Below are 7151 nucleotides of genomic sequence, written 5' to 3'. Positions count from 1 at the left end.
ACCCTCTTCACACACGACTGCTCTGCCATCCACTCCACAAACATGGTTGTGAAGTTTGCAGATGACACCACCATAGTGGGTCTCATCTCCAACAACGACGAGACCCACTACAGAGGAGAGGTCCAGAACCTGACCCAGTGGTGCTCCGGGAACAACCTTGTTCTAAACACCAACAAGACCAAGGAGGTCATAGTGGACTACAGGAGGTCCAGGAAGACTGTAAACGCTCCGCTCAGCATACATGGATAGGAGGTGGAGCGTGTAGACAGCATAAAGTTCCTGGGCATCCACATTTCCTCCGACCTCTCCTGGTCTGTGAACACTTCACACCTGGTGAAGAAGGCTCAACAACGGCTCTTCTTTCTCAGGAAGTTGAAGAGGTCTGGGCTCTCTTCCCAACTGCTCATAAACTTCTACAGAGCCACTGTAGAGAGCATCCTGTGTCTCAGCATGACAGTGTGGTATGGCAACTGCACAGCACAGGACAGGAAGAACCTAGCCCGGGTGGTGAGGACAGCACAGGGGATTGTGGGATGCCGTCTACCTGATCTGGACTCAGTTTACACTGCCCAAGTCCGGAGAAGGGCCAGACGCATAGCAACAGATTCCACACACCCGGGCTATGCACTGTTTGTACCGCTTCCATCAGGAAAGCGGTACAGAAACATCAAAGCAAAGAACAATAGACTCAGGGACAGCTTCTTCCCCAGAGCTGTGAAAGCAATCGCCCCCCCACAGTAAAAACAATTTGCATCCCTTCTCTATACCCCCCCCAACACACACACACCCACCCTCCCAAACACACCCCTGCTGACCCCCCCAATACCTGCTCAACTCTCCATAAAACTGGACCACGTTGCACTAAACTGCACTTTGTAGTTTTATATACTTTACTTTGCACACACTTTGCACACACTGTACTTTTATATTTTGTTGGGTCTTACATTTTGTTGTGTCTCATTAAGTGTTAAGTCTCTTGTTGTGTCTTATTTATATGCCTTTCGTTATGTCTATTTAAATATCAAGTCCTTCGTTATTTTTTGCTATTTTATTGTGTACCTCAAGCCGGGAGTCTCTGCAAAAATGTCATTATGTCCTCATAATGACAATAAAAACTTCTTGATTCTTTAGGCCCTGTAGGTAAAAACACATACTTTTTTTTATCATATTGGCGTTTCATCCACACGGAAGCGGATTTATGGGAAAATATGACAACAAATATGCTACTGTAGCAGTATGAGCTGTTTTGTTTTACTTTTTCCCTCGCTCATTTATGTCGCCATTGTGAGCCGGCTCTTCCGCCCAAGTCCCATTGTCACTTCCGGTTCAGAGGTCACATCCCCGACAGGTATGTTGGCAGTTTGCACGTTTCACTTCGCTGGTCGTTTAGTTTAGTTACTATATTCAAGGCCTTGGCGTTGTGTTGTAGGGCGACTGGTTGGGTGCTGCTCCGTGTTCCCTGTGCACACTGCTGTGGTAAGTGTCATCTCTCTCTGCTCGTTGGTTGGCTGCTACTGGGTGGCTAATGCTAGTGTGGTCACCTGTACATGCTGGCGGCTTCCTGGAGCCCCTTTTCCTCTTCCTCCTCTCCCTCCTCTCCCTCCTCCCGTGAGTGTCTGTTGCTGCTAAAAGAGGATTTTATGTATATTGTAAAATGCAACCGCAGTAATAGTAACGTACGTAGCAGTCTCTAATAATGTTGTCCTTGATTAGGTGTTATTGTTAACCACTATGAGTGTGTGAAAGTGTGAAACATTATTTTTGGGTATTGTGTCTGGGTTAAATTGGGGTTTTGCTTATGTAATTTTATTTTGTTAATTTATAGATTTTGTTTTGTAATTTACTATTTATGCTGTGAATATCAAGTCCATACTGTGTATATTCTGTTTAAAATGTACATTCTACATTCTATTTTAAGTAATTGTTGATAGTTTAAGTGTTAATATCTTGTTATATTGTAATTTTCTAATTGTCTTTGTTGGTAATGCATGTTTATTATTTTTTATCTTTACTGTCTTGCTGCTGTAACAATGTAAATTTCCCCACTGCCGGACAAATAAAGGATTATCTTATCTTAGGTAATTAGGTTTGTTTTGGTTTTCTTTCATTTTCTCTTTTGTTATTTGTTCAGTTGTTATATGGTTTATTTAGGCCTGTGACCTGCCCATTTTTTATAGTTTTGTTAAGTTGTGTTTTTTTTCTTCTGTTTTTTCCACTAATTTGTTGTTATCCTCCCCTTTTCAGTTGCTGTAGGCCGGTGGTGGCGGCACTGGTGGTCTGGTGGTGGCATCCTCCTGTCTTGTCTTGCTGTGTCCTTGGGAACGGGTTTTTCGTCACTGAAAGAGTGTCTGCCGCGTGTGCCCGGTGATTTTTGTGGTGTTTTCCTTTGATGGATCCCTCCCCTGCCCTAGCCTTCGTCCATCACTTTGGCCTCAGCCCTGATTAGGTTTTTTCTTTTTTTTTGTTGGTATGAATGAGTTTTATTGAAATTTTAGAGTTAATGTTTAATAAAAGTTTTGTTAACTTGGAACCACGTCTCCTGCCCCCTGAGTAACCTGAACTGTGTGCCTTTTGTTTAGTAATTCCCTGGGTGAAATTCCCAGGGTGGCGTTGTCAAGCTTTTAATATTAGTTTCTTACCTTATCATCTCCTTCCCTCGCCACACTACTTTGGGAAAACAATGATGGGATAGTCCCGCCTTTTCTCCTGTGCTGACATCCCTATTTTCATTGTTGAAACTCTTGTTGTTGTTTTGCCAACTGTCAAAGAAAACTAACTAAAGCCAGCCTGAAGAGACGTTGGGGGCATTATCAAGTAAAGCACTTTGTTCTACAATTTTTATTTATATGAAAAGTGCTATATAAAAAAAGTCTGATTCATTAACTGATTTGTGTGGACGGGGTTGTGACTGGTGTGGCACCTCTCTGTGGTGATCCAGCCCGCTGAAGGAGGAACCTACAAGAAGCTTTCTCTTCATTCCAAATGGGTGCCTCTAGGGTCTCCGTGACTTAGATTTGTGCTGAGTTGCACCTGATTTTGTACTTGGCATACAAACCACATGAGGCTCTTTTATGTTTAGAAACGCTAAGTGAGGTCTGCTGTTCTCTTCTATTTTGGTTTTCTTATTCCCAGCCAACATGTCCATGTGGCCCGCATAAGCGTTCTATTCAGGCTTCCTCTGAGATGAGGTTCCACTTCTGAGAAGTGGGCGAAATCATAATTTCTCATTCATTCTGTGAGAGTGAGTGAGAGCGAGCTTCATCGGTTTCGTAATCAAACGTGTTTGTGTGACTTCATGTTCTGACATACTAATGGGCGGCGGTTTTATTGTTCAAACATGTTAACGCAACATATGCATGCTTGTTTGTGGTGCAAAATGTGTTCGTTTTTTGTCCCTGGCTCTCTTCAGGAACTACTTTTCTCTGCATGGAACATGGGATCCGAACTCTGGCAAGCGCCTTCCTTTTTTGGTACGGCTGGATTCTTCTCATGTACAGAGCAACCTGCTGGATAGCTTGCTGCCTCACCTGCTCCTCATACTAGGTTGCTTCTTGTGCTCATTTCAGGCAAACAGCTGTTGCAACTGCATGACGTTGATCCAGGTAGTTTGGTCCACGTGCAGTGCAGTGTGAAAGCAAACCAAACTAAATGAAGGTGTGAACATTTTCGGCATTCCCCACTCAATTGAAACGTATCCCCTGGACGATCGTTGCGTGAAAGTGCCCTATGTCAGACAACTAAAGGTGCATTCACACCAGCTCTTCTAAATCAAATCCTAGTGTTTGCTCTGAAAGTCTGGTTTGTTTGTGGAGGGGTGAATGTGCAACCAAACTCTGATCCGCCTAAAAAAAGTGGGTCTCGGTTTGCTTCAAAAGAACCAAATGCAGGAAGTGGACTTCAACGCAGTGCATCGTGGGTAAACACAACCAAAACATACGTGCGTGTAGAACGATAGCCGGGAGAATTGACTGAGTCCACTGTTACAGCGTATCTGTGTCGTATGTTCACATAAAACCATAGGATTTGATGCAGCTCCATGTTTTGCTCTGATTGAAGTTGTCCTGCATTAACCAACACATGAGCCGGTTTTCTTGTTCACCGTTGTCTTGTCTTCTCCTTCAGTAATTATTGAGGCAGTGCCGCCTCAGGCGAGGAGGGGAACACATTATTCAAAAGGTTTGGTTTGTTTCAAAGTGTGCAAGCAAAGTCAGAGCGGCTGAACGTTGCAACCCCCGATAGCAAAGTCTCTCTAGCGGAGACTTTGAGTGACAGCTCCTGCTGTAGCCGTGGCAGATACAGGCTTCAAGAAGAAGGTACTGTAGTCTCAGTTTTGGTTTGGCCTAACTTCCCAGACAGAGCAATATGTTTATTAAAGGCGACATAGAATGCTTGTATCACACATATATGTTAGTTATGGAGGTCTACTTACATATATTAACTTGTTTTCATGGTTAAAAACCTCCTAATCGCTGCAAACGGGCCGATCAAAATATCTCCTCACTGATGCTCTCGTCAGCCGCGCTGTTTCAGACCAAAACCACACCCCCAGAATGTGGACTGTGTTGTGATTGGCCAGCCAACTAGAGCTTTCCCACCGTCCTGTGATTGGCCAGGTACCTGGAAGTGACGTAATAGATAGGCCAGCTCTCAGATACACAGCTCCCCCTCTGGCATGGTGGATGCTCTGCATCTCAGCAGCTACAACGAGAGTAGTTCTTCTTCTTCCGCGGTTGAATGTACGCAACCGGATGTGCCCGCACCAGGAGGCGCTACGGTGGTGAGAGGAGTGGTGAGGATTTCTGATGATCATCATCAGCATAGGGAAGTGCCGATCCGCTTCGCAGAGCCCAGGAAAACAATTCAACACTATTTTCTCAGCAGTGGCTGAACTGTTTGTTCTGAAACTTTAGGGTTTCATAAACGAGGTAATGACGCAGATACACACACACAAACGCAGCGTTAATTGGAGCTTCCGGTCTATGTCGCCTTTAAACGCAGTGTTTTTTTTAAAGATGTTTTTTCTTAAAATTATTATTATTAAGCTTGAGCAGATACAGCACTGAGATGTGCTCTATGAATGGAATAAACATTTCAAACTCCATGTCACAAAGGTTGCCGACCCAACTCTGCGTTTTAAGATTTTTAGGCACTTTGTTGGTCTTAACCCTGACAGGGGCACAAAGTCCAGGCAGGGGTAGATTTCAGCAAACAGTTCATGTTGTTTTAAGGTAATAAGTCTTTATATCTGTGTATTGTCAGTATTGAGTTGCTGTGAGTGTGATTGGGTGTTTGTCTCTGTATGTGGCCCTGACCACCTGTACAGGCTGTGCCCTGCCTTTCACCCTGAATCAGCTGGGATTGGCTGCAGCTCAACCCATGACCCGACCCTCATGTGGAGGATAAAGCAGTTGAGAATGAATGAATGAATGTAGGCACTGTGTGCAGGCTATCCCTCACTAACGTTAAGAAAAAAGAAGTGCTGAATTTGGAGTACATAGGACATCATGATTTGTGTTTTACAGAAATGCAATAACTTTGCATTTGTCTGTTGCTGAAAGTGTAATACATTGACTTTAATGACAGCATTATTTTGCTAAGCCATCTATTCTAATTTGCTTTATCTCTTTTTTTAAATGATCTAAAACAACTTAGCAGTGTAACACTGCAGACCATATTCTCTTGTACTGTAATACATTTTACAGCAATAAATAGTTAAATTCTTAAACAGTATAATGGCAACTAAATTGCTCGCAGTATTCTACTGTAACGTTTACACTCTGTACAGCACAGTACTGTAATATTATTTAGTGTCATAAACTGTTGTGATTACAGTCGTGACACTTTAGAAAAACCCGGTTTTAACGGTGTTTCCTTGTGTAACAGGAGATAAGAAGAAGCCACGCAGCAGCTGTCCGTCACCAGGTGGATTGTGAAGTTTGCTAAATGGACTGGGTCATAAATATTTAGAGGCACACTGATGTGTCTCCTGTGAGAACTGGTCGTCCTGGGAATCTGAGGTCCTGACCTTACTGGTGAGAAACTAATAATAAAATGACTTGCTTTAAGTGCTGAGCTATGATAATTAGTGCACTGTGTGATCTGGAATGAAGGACTTTCTGACACAGAACTGAGTGCGTGCCATGCCGTCAGCAGGCCACGTTTTAGGTTGTTATTCTGCATGAATAAATTTAGACTTACCCTCTCTCCTTTCGTAGCTCCCACCACTTAACATACCTTTGATATCTTCCTCTTGTTCAACACCAGTGGATGTGGAGTGGCCATGCTGTTGACTGTGACTTAATACCTTGTATATTTGCCTCTAAATCTCGCTTTTCCAACTGGAAACTGAAGTTTGTAAACTGTTCACTTTCTTGTAACAAAGTCACCCACGCTGTAGACAGAAAGCAGTGAGCTGCCGATCTACTGCTGTCTTGGTCGGGAAATTTAAAAAACCAGAGTAACAAATAGAACACATTAGAACGTTTGTGTGAGTGACTCGTTTATGAAATTCAGTTTCTGGTCAAAAAAGGCAGTCTCACAGTGAGGTAAAGCTTGGTTTTGGACTTTTCCCTTTCTACATCAGTGTCCAGTCTGATTCCTGTCCACATTTTAAACAAAGATATTTGTGCTTACTGTCCAAGAACTATTATTAAAACAAAAACAGTCACATAGAGTTGCTGTAATCACAGCATGTGCGATGTATAATTCAGAGTCCGGGCAGGTAGTCTCCCAGAGAGCCAGAAAGGGCTTTAAACACCATAGTCGCAGAAAACAGGAGTAAATACTGTCCGACACAAGAACATTACAATGGGTCAATCAGCATTTCTTAGCTCATGGTTCAAACAGTTGTACAAGGGCTTTGATCATTGGTTATTATTGAGGCTGACGTCCTTATTTATATTCACCATGAAGAGGGCTGAGAAATGACATTCGGAGAAGATAAAGAAGGATGAAAGAACGGCTGCTTTCCTTTCCTTGCATCCCTAAGTCAAGTTGATGTGTAAGAACAAGAAGAAGCAGAAGAAGAGGAAGAAGATGGGAGGGGGAGAGGGACTGACAGAGGCGACACTGTTAGAGGACAGAGGAGCACACTGAGTGTGAACAGTCAGCGTAGGTAGACTGCCTGAATAACGCCGCTGCTTCACCACAAG

At 43.3% G+C, this 7151-nt stretch overlaps 1 long non-coding RNA gene across 1 annotated transcript; it reads left to right on the top strand.

The window, feature by feature from the left end:
- Window positions 1-1338: 1338 nt before the first annotated feature.
- On the top strand, window positions 1339-2530 carry LOC131448777 (uncharacterized). The gene is made up of 2 exons (XR_009234221.1): window positions 1339-1476; window positions 2245-2530. It is a non-coding gene; the product is annotated as an uncharacterized LOC131448777 (long non-coding RNA).
- The last annotated feature ends 4621 nt before the right edge of the window (window positions 2531-7151 follow it).

The sequence above is a fragment of the Solea solea genome, chromosome 21 (assembly GCF_958295425.1).
Source record: "Solea solea chromosome 21, fSolSol10.1, whole genome shotgun sequence".
Classification (NCBI taxonomy): Eukaryota; Metazoa; Chordata; class Actinopteri; order Pleuronectiformes; family Soleidae; genus Solea; species Solea solea.
Note: the sequence above shows the minus strand (reverse complement) of the source record. Positions and strands in the feature narration are given on the sequence as shown.